This window comes from Triturus cristatus, chromosome 7 (genome assembly GCF_964204655.1).
Source record: "Triturus cristatus chromosome 7, aTriCri1.1, whole genome shotgun sequence".
NCBI lineage: Eukaryota > Metazoa > Chordata > Amphibia > Caudata > Salamandridae > Triturus > Triturus cristatus.
In genome coordinates this window covers 963127885-963145401 of record NC_140590.1, presented here as the reverse complement: position 1 = coordinate 963145401, position 17517 = coordinate 963127885, and the positions used below count along the sequence as shown (strand labels likewise).

Here is a 17517-nt window from a genome sequence, read left to right as displayed (position 1 = left end):
TCTGTTTTTTAATCTCTTCGTGATCGATTTCCCTGTAGGAGGTTGCACAGAATCCATATCTGCGTCACACTGGTCTGATGCAAGGAGTCTGAGATTGTCTAAGTCTGAAAGTGTTGAGAAGACCTTAGAGGTTTTAACAAAGATGTGCTTAGGTTTTGAAATGGCAGAGCCAGTACCTTTTGTTCGTCCCATGTGAGAGGAGTTCACTTAGATCACACTGCAGAATATGCAAATGAGTGGCATGAGGAGGCACAATGAGATGAGCGGAGACAAAACAAAAAAGTGAAAGAACACCCTTTAGTCGAAGAGAAGTTTTGCCATAGTCGCACAGAGTACCATAAGGAAGTCAGCTCAGATCCAATGTGTGCATCATAAAATGATACATAGTGTGAAAAAAAAGGGAAAGGTGCCAATGGTCACACCACCGCAAACTTTATAAAGGGAGGAGGTAAGCTGGGCTGCCGCAACACCCCCGGACTTTCGCCTATATAATAGGGGTCTGATATGTGCATCAGAGAAACCTTATAGGTAGGCAGAAAGCGAAACTACATCCATCTGGAACGGATGGAGAAACTGGTGTAATAACATGTAATGACTAAATTGTCAGTTCTTCAACAATGCGCCAGTAATGGCAAAAAGAAGCTGCTGAATAAAAGTAGCATGCTCTAAATAAAACAGTGGTTGCAATGCGCAGGATTTGTGCCCCAAGAATTAGCCAAAAACAATGGGTCGCACTTGTATGTGTAGTCATCCCTCAAAATGGCGGTTGGTAGTGCAGTCTCTCAAAGTATGTATTAAGCTGAGGGAAAAATGACAGGCATACCTTGGTGAAATACAATATAAGCAGAGGTAGCCTTCATATCCAGAGATTTGAAGAAAATACTTAAGGCTGAAAGTTGTGGCCAGCGCTGGTTTTGAATCATTCCTGAAATGACTCCCGCGGTAAACTCCGTATACAAAATGGCGGCCGCTGCCTCGGAAGGAAGTGCGGTCGCGTTACCTTCGAAAAGAACTCCGGAATGCCGCTACCAGAAGTCATGAAGTGGTTCCCGTCTGCGGAAGCGTCACTTCAGACAGCATCTCAGCCAGAGAAATACGTGTTAGGAGCTCTGCAGGCGCATTCCTCCATCGCCGGACCGGGAGCCTCAAAGAAGCGCCGCCATCACCGTTGGGCGCCAAGCCACGCCTCCTCACCCTTCACTGCCTTTGAGGTAACTTCAAAGAAGCTCGGTATGTTTCTTTCACAGTCTCCTCAGTTCAGAACTGAAGCATTTTCAATATTATAGACAACGAAGCCATAGTTGTTTCTTATTTAGCTTATGAAACAATCAACAGTCCTGGATTCTTTTAGATGGAATGTTACTTGTTGTATCATCTATCTATCTGGATGCGATGATGGAAGCAGCAAATTTACCAGTCGGGCGACACACTATGCTAAGCACAGAGGGCCTCATTCATGAAAAGTGACGCATCTCTGCAAGAAAACAGGGATGTGTCACTTTCCATTGCGCCCGCCTTGTGACACTAATGATGCATAATATTTACAGTATGACGCATCATGCCGCAATGAGTTACAGATACGTCAGTATTTCTGATGTATCTGTAGGCGCAAAAATGCCGCATTGTTGGAGTGTGTCACAAAAGAGACGCAACTCCAGCAATGGGTCATTACACATGGGCAAGTACCATGTGAAATGTGCCTGCGTCAGTCTTACGCCTGCCATGAGGCAGGCGTAAGATATTGATGCATTTGCATCCTAGAAATGGCGCAGTGAAATCTTATAGATTTCACTGCGTCACTTCTACGACCCTTTCTTGTGTCGGAACGCCCCCCCTGCATACATTATACCTGGCGCAGGTATAATGTGGCGCAGGGGTTTACAAAGTGATGCAACTACCTAGATGCGTCACTATGTAAATATGGTGCAACAAGGCAAATTTTTTACGCCGCTGGTGCGTCACATAAAGTGGTGCACCGGCGGATCAAAAGTGATGCAAGGGCTCATAAATAAGCCCCAGATTTTTTACCTTGCGTGTTTTTAAGCGACGCCTTTAATTATATCGGCCACGCCCCTTTGAGGGACGCCCCAAGCTTTTTCATCCCACTTAAAGCCCTGCCTACGCACATACCTTCTGTTTTCAAACAGAGAGGGGTAAAATGCCAATATTATTTCATCATCATCAATAATCTTTAGTGCGGCTGCTAGGGCCATAAAAGCACATAAAAAGTGATATACATTGTACAATTTATAACGGCATACTTTGAGGTATCTATAAATAAATGACACAGTTTAAAATAAGTATGCCAGTCTATCGAAGATCATAAATTGCAAAGAACATCTCTTCTGAGTGTCGCTAGGGATAACAGTGGACGATATACTTGTTCCAGATGACCATTACTTTTTTCCATAGGGTGCAAGGCAATAAAGTGTGTGTGCATTATCAAGTAGTCAGCATTAACCATTGAGGTATTTCATTCGAACAAAGTATCTAGGAAAGGCACATATATAGTACACTATGAAGCAAAAAATATCCAAGTGCAAAAAGGCAATGTCAGTACCGATAAAACATACAGATAAAAAAAATCTTTTTTTTTCCTCTTTCTTTTCTAAAATTATTTAAACAGTCCTATAAAACAAGTTATATACAAGATAGTGGTATATCAAGAAAAACATCAACTGTCAAAAGTGGAAATAAAAAAGAGGGGTACATATTGTAAGAATTATTGATAGCTGATGCTGAGCACTATTTGGCCCAAAAACTCTTTAACTCTTTTTTTAGTATAGCTCTATGAGTGTGCCACATGGAGTACAAAAAGCGTGTGATGGAAAACACAATGGGCGTTTGGGTATCATACTTGAGTAACCTATGCAATGTCTGATACTGAGGTTCCTGCACAGCTGTACCAGCCAGCAGGACCTTGGCCTCCTACAGGCAGGGCAAAAAAAGAGTACATGCATTTCAGTTTCCTCCATGTTCTGGCACATGGGGCAGTCCTGACTGCGGTCACCCACCCACTTAGTGGTGAATGATCAGAGCGGAAGTGCCCCATGTCTTAACTGAAGGAATAACTTATTTGCAAGAAGCGTCTGGATATCATCTAACGCCGGTTCTAGCCTGTATTGCAGTTTTACTTCCATGAACCCCTGTGTTAGAAGCCCTGGGGAATTCCTCCATAACTGAATCAGTGTTAGTTATCTGTAATTCTCGATAAGTGTCTTTCTGGGGATCACAATACTTGAATCTTCAGCTGAACTCCACAAGTTTGCCATCCCCAAATCCTGGCATGTATTCCTTATGTGCACCAACCAAGGCAGTTTTCCCGCACCTTGCAGGCTCATAACATCTCTCAGCTTGTCCCTGTAAGGAGCAAGCTCAGGGGTACTCCACAATTGTCGCCAAAATAGGAGAGGTCTTAGCGCTATTTCATCCGCGATGGAGCTAATCCTGAGGTCCATTCTGAGGGGAATTAAAGGGGAGCTAGCAGGGAGTCGCAGGAGTTGCCTGACAAAGGAGTTCTCTGTAAGCAATAGGGGGGTGATGGAACAGTGGCCCCATAGTTCTGCACCGTACAAAGTTGCACCCCTAGCCTGTATCTTATAAAGTTCAGCCGCAGGGCCTATTACTTTACGGGTGCACTTGTTGTACGCCTTTAGAATGCCCCCCAAGGACTAAACCAGTTTTAGGCTAGCTTTCTATGTTTGGGCCCCCCTAGTCCATTTTCTCAGATAGAGTAATTCCCAGATACACAAAGACCGACACCCTCTCTAGGGCCCTTCCATCTAAGCAGGGGTTTGGGCGGGTGCTGTTTTTTTGCATTAAACACTATATATTACATTTTCTGAAGATTGATCTCCAAACCCCTGTTTTTGCAAAAGACACTGAATGCATCAAGGACCCTTTGCATCCCAATGGGTGACTTTGAGAGCAGGAGAGTGTTGTCTGTGAACATCAGGGCGGGTATCTTGCGATTCGCTAACCTCGGGGCATCAATGTCTTTTCCTGCCAACAAGAACTCTATTAGGCCATTTATAAAGAGGGAAAAAAGAGTTGGAGCCAGGACGCAACCTTGACATACACCTTTCTCTACAGGGAAAGGGGCTGAGAGCTTTCCATTCTTGCCATACCTTATTTGAGAGAAATTGCCTTGATGGAGGTGTTTCATCACATGGCAAAGGTAGTCTGGAGCCCCTAATTTCTTTAATATTCCCCACAATGTATCCCTCAGAACTAAATCGGAAGGGGATTTAAGGTCCACAAATATAAAATAGAGGCTGCCACCCTCGATAGTCACATTTTTCCAGTATAGGAGCTGTAATCTAAAAAGTTGATCGATAGTAACCCTGGGCGTAGCTTGCGAAGTAGCGCTACGCGTAGCTACGCAAAGTGCAGTTTGCACTACGTGAGCTACGCGTAGCACTTCGCGAACTGCGTAGTACCCTGTAAGCACTGTGCAAGATGTCGTTTTCAATGATTGCACAGTGCGGACAAGCAACCGGCACTGTGCAATCATTGAACACGGCATCTTGCACAGTGCGAGCTGTAGTTTTCTGCCGCTCGAGTAGATTTTTACTCGAGCGGCAGCTTTCTCAACGCGGACTGGTAGTTTCTCATCGCGAGCGGTCGCGAGCATACGCGACCACTCGGAATGAGAAACCTGACCTCCCCGCGTTGAGAATCTCACCGGGAGGTTTATTTTCCACGCTCGCGATCGCCAACTTGATGTTGCTGATCGCGAATGAGGAAAAAGTCTCGCCGGGATGTCATTTTGCTTGCTCGCGGTCGCCAACTTGACATTAAGGACCGCGAGCAAGCAAAAAATGAACGCTGCACTACGCAACACTATGCTACGCCTGTTTGCACTGTGCTACGTGCAATTTGCTTAGTGCGAAGTAGCGCAAACTTCGCAAACTACGCGAGCTTAATTTACGCATTTACAATTTGGCAGAGGTGGCTTAATCGATAGTGGAAATCTTGGCCCTAAACGCAGCTTGGAGGGGTTTGAGTACATTGCACTCTTCTATCCAGGTCTGTAGTTGGCCCAGAAGTGCACATGGGTATATTTTCTGGCTTACTTCTTATAGGCTAATGGGGCGATAATTGGCAGGACTAAGCGGAGAGGCCTTTTTAGGTCCTGCCTGAACCAGCGCAAGCGTTGCTCTGGTGAGACATTTAGTAAGCGCTTTTCAAAGTGCTACCAAAGCGGCCACCAGCTTGCAGTCACGCGCACAAGTGCGCGCGCCGCGCCCCGCCTCTGCTGTGCGCGCATCCCTTGCTTGCTTTGCACAGAGCGCATCATCGCGATCACTTTCGCTTTCACGGCCACGCGACGTTACTTTTACTGCCGCGCGGTCAGTCCTTCTTCTCACAGCTAGCCTGGACACAGACCTTCTTTTCGCAGCCAGCTCTGATGTAAAACTGCTTCCCATAACCAGGAGGTACCTTGTGTCAGGGTCCTTCTCACAACCAGGCAGTATTTTGCGTTGGTTTGCTTCTCGCTGTCGAGGGTACGCTGTTGTCAGCTTAATTCTTGAAGATATTCACGGAGCCCCTTTGCCTCTGGAAGTCAGTCTTAGCCTCAGCCTCGTCCTCACAGCCAACTTTGCTGACAGCCTGTTACACACAACCTGCTTTGGTGTCAACCTGCTTCTCACAGCTAGCTTTGAAGTTAGCTTGCTTCTCCCCTCTAGGGGGTGCTGCGGCGTCAGCGTTACTCCCACCAGTAAGAGGTGTTCTGATGTCAGTCTGCCGTTCACAACCAGATTTGTTTTCAAACTGCTTCTTATAGAGGGGGGTTCTTTCTGTCAAACTGTTTCTCACATGTTTTGATTCAGGGCTGCTTATTACAGACGCACCCGCCTTAAGGCCACCCGATTTCTCACAGCCAAATGGTCCATTGATTGTTTTTTTCCTCACAGTCAAGGAGGCCTTCGTTATTAGCTTGATTTGTCCTCATTTTGCTTCTCCCAATCACGACTTCTCCGTGTCAGACTGTTTCGTACAACCTGGTATTCCGGGCTGCTTCCAACAGCCTGAAGTGCCTTGGGGTCAAGCAACTTCTCAGGGCCAACCTTGAAGTAAGCCAACGCCTTACTGCCTAAAATACGAAGGTCACAAGGACTTCGGCCGGTGTAAGACTACACATTACTACTGCCTCTACCATTTCTATGTGACATTGTTATCTCCCTTACCATGATGCTACGTTCCACCAGCAACACTGTCTGCAGTCAGACTACACCTCTCAGCAGCCGCTCGCGCAAGATGGATACTGTGTTTCTTTCTTCTGTCTCTCTGCCCCTCCAGCACCTCCACCCCTTTCTTCCTCCCGGTCAGCCTCCGCACCCCTCCCCCATCTTTATCTCTCCTGGCTCTCTGTTCTCATTCCTCCAACCTTGTGCCCCTGTCTCCCACACTCCTTCACTGTACTTCATCTTTCTGCCTCTCCTGTTCTTACCCCCCATTCTCTTTCCCTCTCGCCCTCCTGCCTGTCTTACCTCTCTACCTTCCTCTAACCGACTCTCTCACCCTTTTGGTGAGCTTCCTCCCTTTCTCTGTCTTTTCTGTTTATCCCTCACTCGCTCACCCTCCTTCCAAGTCTATGCATGTCCCTGTCCTTCCTCCCTTTCTCCTGCTTCTCTCAACCCATTGTTTCTCCGCCTCCCCCTCCTCCCCGTGCTGTTGTTTATTCGGTGGCTCGTCTTTACAAGGTGCCCTTCAGTTCATTCTCTTATAATGCTCCTCCCTTTCTCTTATCATTTTTTATCTCTATTCAGCTGATTCAATAGCACTGTACTTTAGCAGAGTGACAATTTAAACACCCTCTTCTGAGGCACATGCATACATTACACTAAACGACACGCCTCTCTACCTCCCACCTCTACTCACATTTCCCTCCTTCATCTCTCCCTCTTCCTCTCTTGTTGTAAGTTAACTCTCTTTACCTGACCAGAGACTAAATCCCTGCCCTTCTCTCTAACTTATTCTCTACATACCACACTCTGTGACTAGATGTCACTTCTCTATACCACCCAATACATTTCTTTCTCTGTCGCACCTTTCTATCCCATGTCTCATTCCTTTACCTAAACACTCCCTTTTAACTGTCTATTTATACATGGCTATGTACCTACCGCACTATTGCTCTACCTTTAAACTCGCTCTGTAAGTCACACCTCTCTTTCAATAAACCTCAGTGCCCCACAGCACTTACCTCTCATGACCTCAACTTGCAACCTCTCTCCGATCCTACCTCTAGATCTCTAGCTCTCTGCCCCTCTCTTCTCCTCAAGTGCCTCTCTCTCTCTCTCTACTTTCTCTTCTTTCTGCATCTAGCTGCTCTGTATGCATCTCATCCTCCTTCATTTCTCTTCCATTTACTTAACCTCCCTCTTAATTTCATCTCTCTTTATCATACCTTTTCTATCATTTTTGCCATCTATACCTTACCTTTCTCTACCTCTCAAATGCCTCTTTCTACCTCACCATTCTCTCTTTCATTTCTCTCTCTGCCTCACAACTCACTGCCTCATCTCTCTCTTCCCCACTTCTCATACACTATCTAGCCTCTCAATTTACCTCACCTATTGGCCTTCTATGGCTCTCTTTTTATTGAGACTCAGCCTCTACACCCCCACCCGCCAGCTCTGCCCCCACAGACCGCGCCCTCGCCACCGTCCCCCGCATCCGAAGAGTGACTGCCGGCAGCAGATCATTCTCTCACCTCGCCGCCAAGTCATGGAACACCCTCCCCATCCGCCTGTGGCAGACCGAAGACCTTCTGGCCTTCAGAAGACTCCTCAAGACCTGGCTCTTCGAACAGTAGCAGCTTCCCCCCCTGGATATGTAGTGCACTTTACAAATGCTATGATTGATTGATTGATTGATTGATGCCCTCTTTCCCTCACCTTTCCCATTATTTTATTTCTTTTTCTCTACAATGCCCTTTCTACCTCTTCCACTCCATCTATCACTCCCTTTGCTTTCATCTCTCTTTCTATCTCCTTCATTGTTTCCGTTCACTCTCTCTGCTTCCAATGTCTTGCTCGTTTAATACATCTGTCTTACCTCTGTCTCTCTCTCCCTATTTCACCATTGTCTACTTCTCCCTCGCCCTTCCTCTGTATTAGCCTCATCTCTCTACCTCATCTGCACCTCTTTTCTCTCTACTTCTCATATCTTTCTATTTTTCATCCCACCGGCTCTACCTACATCTCTGCCTCGCTACTTTGTTTACCTGACCTGTCATTCTGTGCTTCACCTTTCTATTTGTGCTATCTCATTATAACTCGCCTCTCTTCCTATCTTATTCCTCTCTAGACCTTGCCCCTCGGGTTGGCCCCTTTCTTACCAGCCTACATTTAAACCAAACTGCATGCCAGGCTTCTAAAAACAAGCACTGGCATAGCCAATAGGTCTCGCCTTTGGGACCATATACGTTTTTAGCCATGCAACAGTTGATGTTATTGCACCAAGGATATTGTGCTGCATAACAAAATACTTATAAGGTCCCAAAAGCGAGACCTATTGGCTATGCCAATGCTTGTTATAGATTGGAATGATTTCCGCCCCAGCCCAAGTGGTAGGAATCGCCATACCCTGAAGGATGGCGTTAAACAGGGACCATAAGTAAGGAGCCCAGACGGAGGGTTCGGAGCGAAAAAGGACGCCAGGAATCATATCCAGCCCTGGCACCTTTGCTGGTAAAATCATACACAATGCTTCCGTAATCTCCTTTAGGGAGAAAAAGACGTATCTCGTTGGGGTGGCTCTAAATAGGAGGGAGTCGTTGCCATCAGGCCAACTTCCTTCTCAGTCATTGCATATAGGGATTTAAAATGGACTCTCTAAACGTCCTCCCCTATGTTTGCTGATATCGCCGATTTACCCTCGGTCGATCCTGTGTTGATCAGATTCCAGAATGCCCGCAAATCATGATTTTCCAGCACGATTCTAAGGTTGATCCATTTTTCACATTCCCAACTGCTTCTAGCCTTAGCAATGGCTGTTTTATAGATTGCCCCGGTTTTCTTAATTTGCGGTCTGTTGTTTGTTTTAATGTCAACTAGGAGTGCTGACTTAGCTGCTCTACAGTGTTCATTATACCATAGATGTTGGGGTTTTCTGTTCGACCTAGTTTTTCTGCTGGTAAAAAAGAAGGAAGCCAGAGTGGATAACATGTCTTGATGATTGTAGGGAAGTATGGTCTGCGAGGTTGAGATACCAATCATCGCAGAGTGTTGGTATGCTACAGCAAGTAAGGGAATAATTTGCTGGTATAAGGAAGCAAGCTTAACCTGAGACTGAGAAAATTCCCCCCAGCGTACTCTACTACCTCCATTGGCCAGAATAGGACTGGGAACAGATTGTGGTGGATCACCAAGAGAGCCTCTATCATGTGGTGGAGTTACATCTAGTACAAGGGCATTATGGTCACTGTCTTGGCGGGGATTGATCTTAAAATCTAGAACCTTATGCCATGATTTGATGTCCACTCGGATGTAGTCTATAATCGATGCCTGTCCTGGTCAATTAAAAAAGTATACTTCCTAGGGCTGTCTAATGCTGAACGGCTGTTACATGCCCTTAGTGAAGAACTTAGTGTAAGTGCGTGCATCTGTAGGGCCAGCGGGGTCCAGGCCTGTATGGGCGGAATATTAGGCTCTGGAATAGCCCACACTGAGTCCTCCTCATTTGAAATACTTATGGGGAGACCATTCGGAGGTTCGAACTTACAATTGACGTCCCCTCCTAAAATTACCCAATAGTTTTCCGGAATCGTTAAAAGGAAGTTGGACAGTAATTCAAGGATATTGGAAATTATGTTAAAAACAGACTTCTGGCCTATTGGCCATGTCAATGTTGTTTGACAATACAGTTCAGAATCAACAAAAAAAAAAGAAGGGAAAAAAGTTTGATGACGTGGCCGCTGTTGTGGTTTCATCATTCTGTGGGTGCTCACATGCACGCAGCTTCGGAGCTACGTAGAACCTGTTTTCCTTTGTTTTTTGCCAGCCAATCGAATATGACTGATACCACTCAGATCTGTAAAAAAAAAAGAAAGAAAGAAATGACAACTGTGCAAAAGCACATATGATGGTACAGAGTGCCCAGCCGCAAATAGCAGCTACCTCACTGCAAAAAGGCCAGAAAAAATTGAAATGTCCCTGAGAGGCGCGGAACAACAGAGGCTCAGGTGTGGGTGTGGCTTAAATTACAAATAAAGCTGAGGAGGAGGAGGAAGGATTAATCAGAAAATGAGTGAGAAATCTATATAGAGCATGACTGTCAAAGGAGGAGCACACAAGAGAGAGAGCAGCACATGACAATGTGTGCAACATGGAGCATGTGCAGTGGCATCCGGGTTTTAGGAGCGGAAATCTGCCTGGGTATATGTGTGCCTGGTAAGGGTACAATACACAGATACTACAGTGCTGTGCAATGCATGATAAATGAATGTGCTGCATGTATGTGTGCCTATGAATGGTACAATACATGGAGGATGTAGTGCTGTTCTGTGCATGCATGCTATATGTATGTGTGCCCATGAATGGGACCGTACATGAAGGATATAGTACTGTGCTGTGTGTGTAGGTTGTATATATACACTGGATGCATGTGTGCCTGTGAATGACATAATACATGGAGGGCCCTGTGTTCCATTTGGGGAGACCCAGGTCTGCATGGTGAAACATGGAGTGGAGGTAGATAAATCCCCCTGGACAGATTTGAGTGTTGCTGTATTCCTATAAGCTAGGTGGGACATACACTGGAGAGTCAGGCTGCCACTATACACTTCAGAGGGTGCTCTTTGATTCAGTGAGTGGTCACAAGGAAGGGGGTGGGCTCTTTTCAGGAAGATGTGGCTGATAAGAAAATCATAAAGAGTATGACTTGAGGCTCTTGGTTAACCTTTTGATGCAAATTTCACTGTAGATGACATCCAAGTGTTAACTCTAGTCACTCCCATGGCCTGTGTTGTGGGAACATCAGCTTTGGAGTTGCTCCCACTGTGACAGACTGCTTTTTAAGGAAAGAGAGTGCAGAAGAGTGGACACATAAAAAGAAGCAGATCCCGTCATTAAACCTCAAAGACCCAAAATCGCATTTTGTGTCAGGAAATAGACTATGGACAGAGTGCACCCCCGCATGGGGGGAAGGGCACGGCCCTTAGGGTTCAGGGCCTCTGTGGCCCGGGCCCCTCGTGATCTGGTGAAGTGCCGGCCAAGTGTGGCGCAAGCCGGTTCCTGGGCTCCTGTCTTTCGGTCACCACACCTTGCTGTAGGCGGGCGGCCGGAAGCATGTCAACAATGCTCGACATTGCCGGGCTGGCCAGGGGGGGTATAAAGACCCCTAGCCCTTTGGCCTTGGCCTCTTTCCCTACCTGGCCATCCCAGCGGCAACGGGAAGAGGAGCAGAGGAGCGGCAGAAATTTCTCATCAGCCTCAGCTTGTTGTGCTCACCTCGGCTTGCCGGCAATCGTGTCGGTGGCACCCTTCCAGGCACCCGGGGACTGCCGGGAACATTACCAGGGGCTTGACTCATCCCCTGGTGTCAGGAAATAGACTATAGAAAGAGGAGTTTGAGATCCCAAAACTGTCATCTGCTAAGCAGCTAGACGGGATGTGTGATAAGGAGAAGCTCTGCAAGGTTTATGCCTTTGACCTGAACTGTGGGCCAAGACTCCCTAGTCTTCATGATGAGTTAGGGGACAACTCCCATGCATTGTGAAGAATCAGTGACCCCATATACCAGGAGGGGCCACTGTGAAAAAGACTGCAGTGCGTTAAGGGATATAGCCTAGTTTGGTAGTCGGCCCTGACTCCATATGTCAGGAGGAGGCGCCGTCAAAGAGATCACTGTGCCGATCGGGGGGAGCCCAGTGTACTGAGAAATACAGTGACCCTATATGCCAGAGGGACAACCGGGAGCATCAGGAACTGTGACATTAACTGAAGACCCCCACCGGAGAAGTGAGGATGCTGTCAGAGCGCCTGTGCACAATCACCAAGGCAAGAAATCCTCAACAGGATCAACGCAGCCCCCCTCCACAAGGAGATGAACTGGACGCTTACCTTGCAGAAGAAACCACAGGGAACATCTGCGTGCTTCGGGAGCAAAACTATGAGTGAGGGACTCTGCGATGTTATTTGAGATGTCATCAGTGATGTCACTGACCATGTCATGAGTAATAAAATATGTGCGGTCATAAGCAGTGCATTGTGGGAGCATGAGTTATAGTTAGAGCAGCTAATTATAACCGCTGAATTTCGCTAGTTTTGTACGAGTGAAAACTGACTGCAACTTTTGTTTTTTCAGTGAATTTCTACATTTAAAAAAATTTAATTTCCTAACTATAATGCATCTGTACTAGATAGGCAACGCAGTACACCACCATAGTCTAATAATACCCCATATTATCCATTTCTTTGAGTATTGACCATGAGTTGGAAAGTTCATATAGAGATGTACTATTATTCGAAAACAACCACATCTATGTTTTTGTTTTTTTAGCCTACATAGATTCGGCTTGTTGTTGGTGCTACTTAGACGTAATGGCTAAGGCTAGATACCCTCTAGCAATTTGTGTTATATTTGACCTATGCATTTGACCGGACAATATATACTTTGGGGTCGCCTTCACACCTGTTTGCTTATTAGGTAGTTACATATATCCCGATTTTTATTTTCATTTTATTAGAATTATGTATGGTCCGTCAAACACCATGGCTTAGATCGTTTACTAATTATAATCTAAATTAAAACGATTGAGGGAGATTAATGAAGACTGTGTTTCTCCATTTACCTATATACATATACGTTCGTTCTACATATTGGGCAACCCACAATAGGATGTTTTTCTCACTTTACTTTAACAGAGAGGACGGATACTGTTCCAAATACGAATCATCTTGACGGATATTAATGAACTAGGAGCTGTATAACAGATGTCATTGGCGTATTGGTATATAATTACCTGATGGAAATACTTACATTAGGTAAGATTTTTAACTTATAAATACACAAGGACGACAATGATAAAACCAAGTCACCTACAAATGATCATATTAGTCTGGGTGCTTTCATTACACGTTTACTTTGGTAGCCTTAATATGGACACATATATATACATATTGTTTACTTGCAGAATCTACGAAACGAGACCTAACACTATCAGGAAATATCTACAGTGCAGTTTACAATTGGAATCATTCAAGGTGAGACAGCGGCCCTCCTATTAGCTAAACCATTTCATACACCGTGGGGCTCTATTTATCGGCCACATCAATTCTTAACACTATCCAAAAATCGTGCTTTTATAATGACTATCTAATTTCAACTCATGCTTTAATCTGGTGATATACTTGTTCACCGTTTACTTATCATTTTGATCCTTTACTTCACCTGGTACGGGACTGTCTTTGGTGGTGGTATTTTCTGGATCTATGTTTTTTAGTCTTGTCCTTAACACGGGTGTTACAGTACAATCTCTTTTTTCTTCTCTTTGTATATATGGTTTGGTGTAGACTGTGATGCTCTTTAGCACACTTACTTATGGAGTCAAGCAGACTTTATGTTTTGTTTTCTTCTTTATATGTATGCAGCCTTGAAAAAGACCTGTGGGCGATACGCGCGTCGGCTGCGGTTTGAAATTGGATACATACTTGGCAAATAAAACATTCAATACAACATCCGTATCAGATTGGACAATGTTTTACATCTCTATATGAACTTTCCAACTCATGGACAATACTCAAAGAAATGGATAATTTGGGGTATTATTAGACTATGGTGGTGTGTTGCGTTGCCTATCTAGTGGATCTAAATCTTTGGATCTTCTATAATCGCAAAGATATGTTTAATACTCTTAGTGGATGAGTATTTGGCTTCGTGTCAGCACCTAACACTACTGCTTGAATCTTTACTGTTTGATAACATTATTTATGTACATATAATGATGTGCAGATCACTTTAGCATATCCACTGAGTTTTCTATTATATGCATATAATGTATCTGTAACCTTTGGTTTTTTCAGTGAATTTCTAAGTTTTTAAAATGCTATTTCCGAACTATAACATCCCTGTAACCTTTGCTTTTTTCAGTAAATTTCTATGTTTTTTTACCTGGTAGTCACATTTGCAGCAGGCACGGCCTGTGGAGGTAAGAGCGGTGGGGAGGGGTGGGGTAGTCGACAGATGACGATGAGGAAAACTTAAAAAAAAGAAAACCTCTCACCTTGCACTCGCCACATCTCAAAGTGGTAAGGGGTTTTCTGTTTTTTATTGAAGTTTTCCTTGTCGTCTATCAACACCACACTCACCCCGTCCCACTGCTCTTACCTGCACAGGCCACACCTGGTTTGCAGAGTGGCGGAGAAAGGGGGCTGGGCCTCCAACCAACTCTCAGGAGTCCCACTGTCTAGGACTTACAGGAGGTACCAGGAGGGTTTCTTGGCCCCCAAGGTCCTCAGGAGTAAGGTGGACTTCATCCCCCAACCAGTAGTGCACAAAGAGCTGCGTTTGCAGAGTGGTGGAGAAAGGGGTCTTGGCCTCTAAAGACCTCCTAGCAATCCTGCAGTGTGGGACTTATTGGAGCTAACAGGAGGGGTAGTTGGCCTGCAAGGACCTCATTGGGGCCCAACTACCACTCCTATTACCTCCAGTAATTCCCACAGAACAGGATTGCCTAGACCTGATAGTAGGCCATGCCCCCCTTCTTCACAACTCTGCAAATGCACCTCGTGGTGCACTACCAGTAGGGGGATGAAGTCCTCTTGGCTATTGAGGGCCTAGGGGCTAAAGTGACATTGCTGGATCCAGCCCTGGGGGGGCGGTCCCCAGGGCCATGTAGGGCTCTACAAGGGGGGGCGGCCTCCCTCCTTGTTTAACTTCATGCCCCCGGGACCTGGCCCACCAGGGAGTTATTCTAGAGCAAACGAGGGAGCCCCCGCTTGCTATTTTAAAAAATGTTGCCACGGATTCGTGGACCTCCCCAACCATATTTGGAGGGTTAGGGTATTCCTTTCCGGCCCCCTTTTCTTTGTTTTTTAACTTTTTTCTGGTACCCGACTTCAAGCCAAGTCCAAAATGGCTGCCAACACTTCCTGGTTGAAGTGTTGGCAGCCATTCAAATTTTGGTCGAATCTGCGAGTCCACTGCAAGGACTCACGTCCCCAGATATCTATGTTTTTTAAAGTTAGATATCTCAAAAACTACTGAACGGATTTACACCAAATCACAAAATGCACCCTTTCTGAACCAACATCTAGCTTTTTGCCAAATTTGATGTAATTCTGTTCAGCAGTTCGGGCTGTATTCGTATTCAAAAAATGAAAATTCTCCATAGACTTGACAAGGGGAAAACTTTTTTTTGGGACGCCCATTTTTACTTAGCCCCCACTAGATGGATCACCCTGAAACTTTAAAACACAGCAGCTGAACCAAAAAGGGGAATTTTTGTGAACATTTTGTGGAGATTTGTCAAGCAACATTTCACTCGTACACAACCAGAGAAATTCAGCAGTACGCTAATTTTAACTCGCGCCCCCGCAATTCACTACTTATGACTAAGCCGGGGCGCTAAATTCCGTTCCACTCGCGGAATTTTGGTAATTTCGCGTTCCGCGGAGAACGCGGAATTACCCAAAACTCTGCAATCCGCAACTTTGCGGAATTTTTTGTTTGTTCGCGTTCTCAAAATGCGTGTTCGCGAGATATATCCCCCGACCACGCAAACAGCGATCGCGAACAGGTAAAAAGCATTGCGAACAAGCAAGCCCACATGTACGCGGAATTTCTGCATGTTCTTGGAGATTTTTTACCGTTTCGCGGAGCTTTGCGTAGCGCGACTACGCAAATTCCACCCACCCCTACTTATGACCTGGTCAGTGACATCAATGATAACATCACTGATGACATCTCAAATTACATCACTGATGACATAATCCAGTGATGGTTTTTAAAATGTTTATGAGTGTTAAATATATATACTAAGGTGTATTGATGAATATGTGGATGGTGCCTGTATCGATGAGTCCGTGGTGTGTGATTGACTGTAAAAGTGAGTGATTAGGTGTCTCAGTGAATGTATAGGTCACTGACTAGGTTATCTAATTGTCTGTATCAGTCTGCCAGATGGAGTCTAAGTGGCTGTATGGGTTGGTGAGTGGGTACATGAGGGGTTGTATGGGTGATTGATTGGTTGTCAGAGTGCCTGTATGGGTGTATGAGTGTCTGTGTTGGTGGGTAAGAGGCTGTGTGAGTGTCTGCATGGAGGAGGGAGTCAGTGGGTATATGGGTTACTAAGTGTGTAAGAGAAGGGCTGCATAATTGACTGAGTGTGTGCATGCCTGTGCCGAAGGCCAAGAAGGAAGCTGTCCCTGTTAAAACCAATGCAAAGTCCAAGGCTTTGAAAACTAAAAAGGCTGTTCTTAAGGGGGTACACAGTCACAAGAAAAAGAAAATTCGGACAGCTCCCACTTTCAGGAGGCCGAGGACCTTGAGGTTAAGGAGGCAACCGAAGTATCCCAGGAAGAGTGCTCCCCGTAGGAACAAACTTGACCATTATGCAATCATTAAGTTCCCTCTTACCACAGAGTCTGCCATGAAGAAGATTGAAGATAACAACACACTGGTCTTCATTGTTGATGTCAAGGTAACAAGCACCAGATCAAACAGGCTGTAAAGAAGCTTTATGATATTGATGTTGCCAGGGTCAACACACTGATCAGGCCAGACAGTTAGAAGAAGGCATATGTGCATCTTGCTCCAGACTATGATGCACTGGATGTAGCCAAATAAATTGGCATCATCTAAGCCTACTTTGTAGACGCCTGTACAGTTCGGATGTGTCAGTGGAATATGGGTGAGTAAGCGGATATGTGAATGGCAGTATAGGTTAGTGTTGGATATGTGAGTGACTGTATGTGTGAGTGAGAGATTGTGATAGATGATTCATCACTGTATCAGTAAGTCTCTTATTCGCTGTAGAACTATTTCAGTGAATCTGTAACATGGTGCATCAGTCTATCAATGCTTCTGTAACAAACTGCGCGGCTATCTCAGTGCAGCTATTAGTGGGAGCATCAGTTTTCTCAATGGGTCTTTTGATTAGTTGTATGACTCTCAGTCAATCTGTGAGTGCCTTTGTGCACTTGTAAGTAAGTATACAACTGTCTAACTGGATCTGTGAGTTGATACATGAGTGTCTAAGTGGGTGTCGGAGTGGATCAGTGAGTGGATGCATGAGTGTCTGAGTGGGTCTGTGACTAAGTACATGAGTCTGAGTAGGTCTATGACTGGGAGCATGAGTGTCTTAGTGGCTTTTGAGTGGGTCCGTGGGTCTCTGAGTGGGACTGTGAGTGCATGTGTGAGTCTCTGAGTGTATGAGTGACTGGTTGCATATGTCTCTGAGTGGGTCTGTGAAAGGGTGTGTGAGTGACTGGGTGTGTTGATGTCTGAGTGTGTCTGTAAGTGGGTTTATGAGGGTCTGAGTGACTGTGAGTGGATGCATGAGTGTCT

The 17517-nt window shown here is 45.4% G+C and overlaps 1 pseudogene; it reads left to right on the top strand.

Annotated features, from left to right (window-relative positions):
- Nucleotides 1-16342: 16342 nt before the first annotated feature.
- Nucleotides 16343-16812, top strand: LOC146810926 (large ribosomal subunit protein uL23 pseudogene; annotated as a pseudogene).
- Nucleotides 16813-17517: the final 705 nt, after the last annotated feature.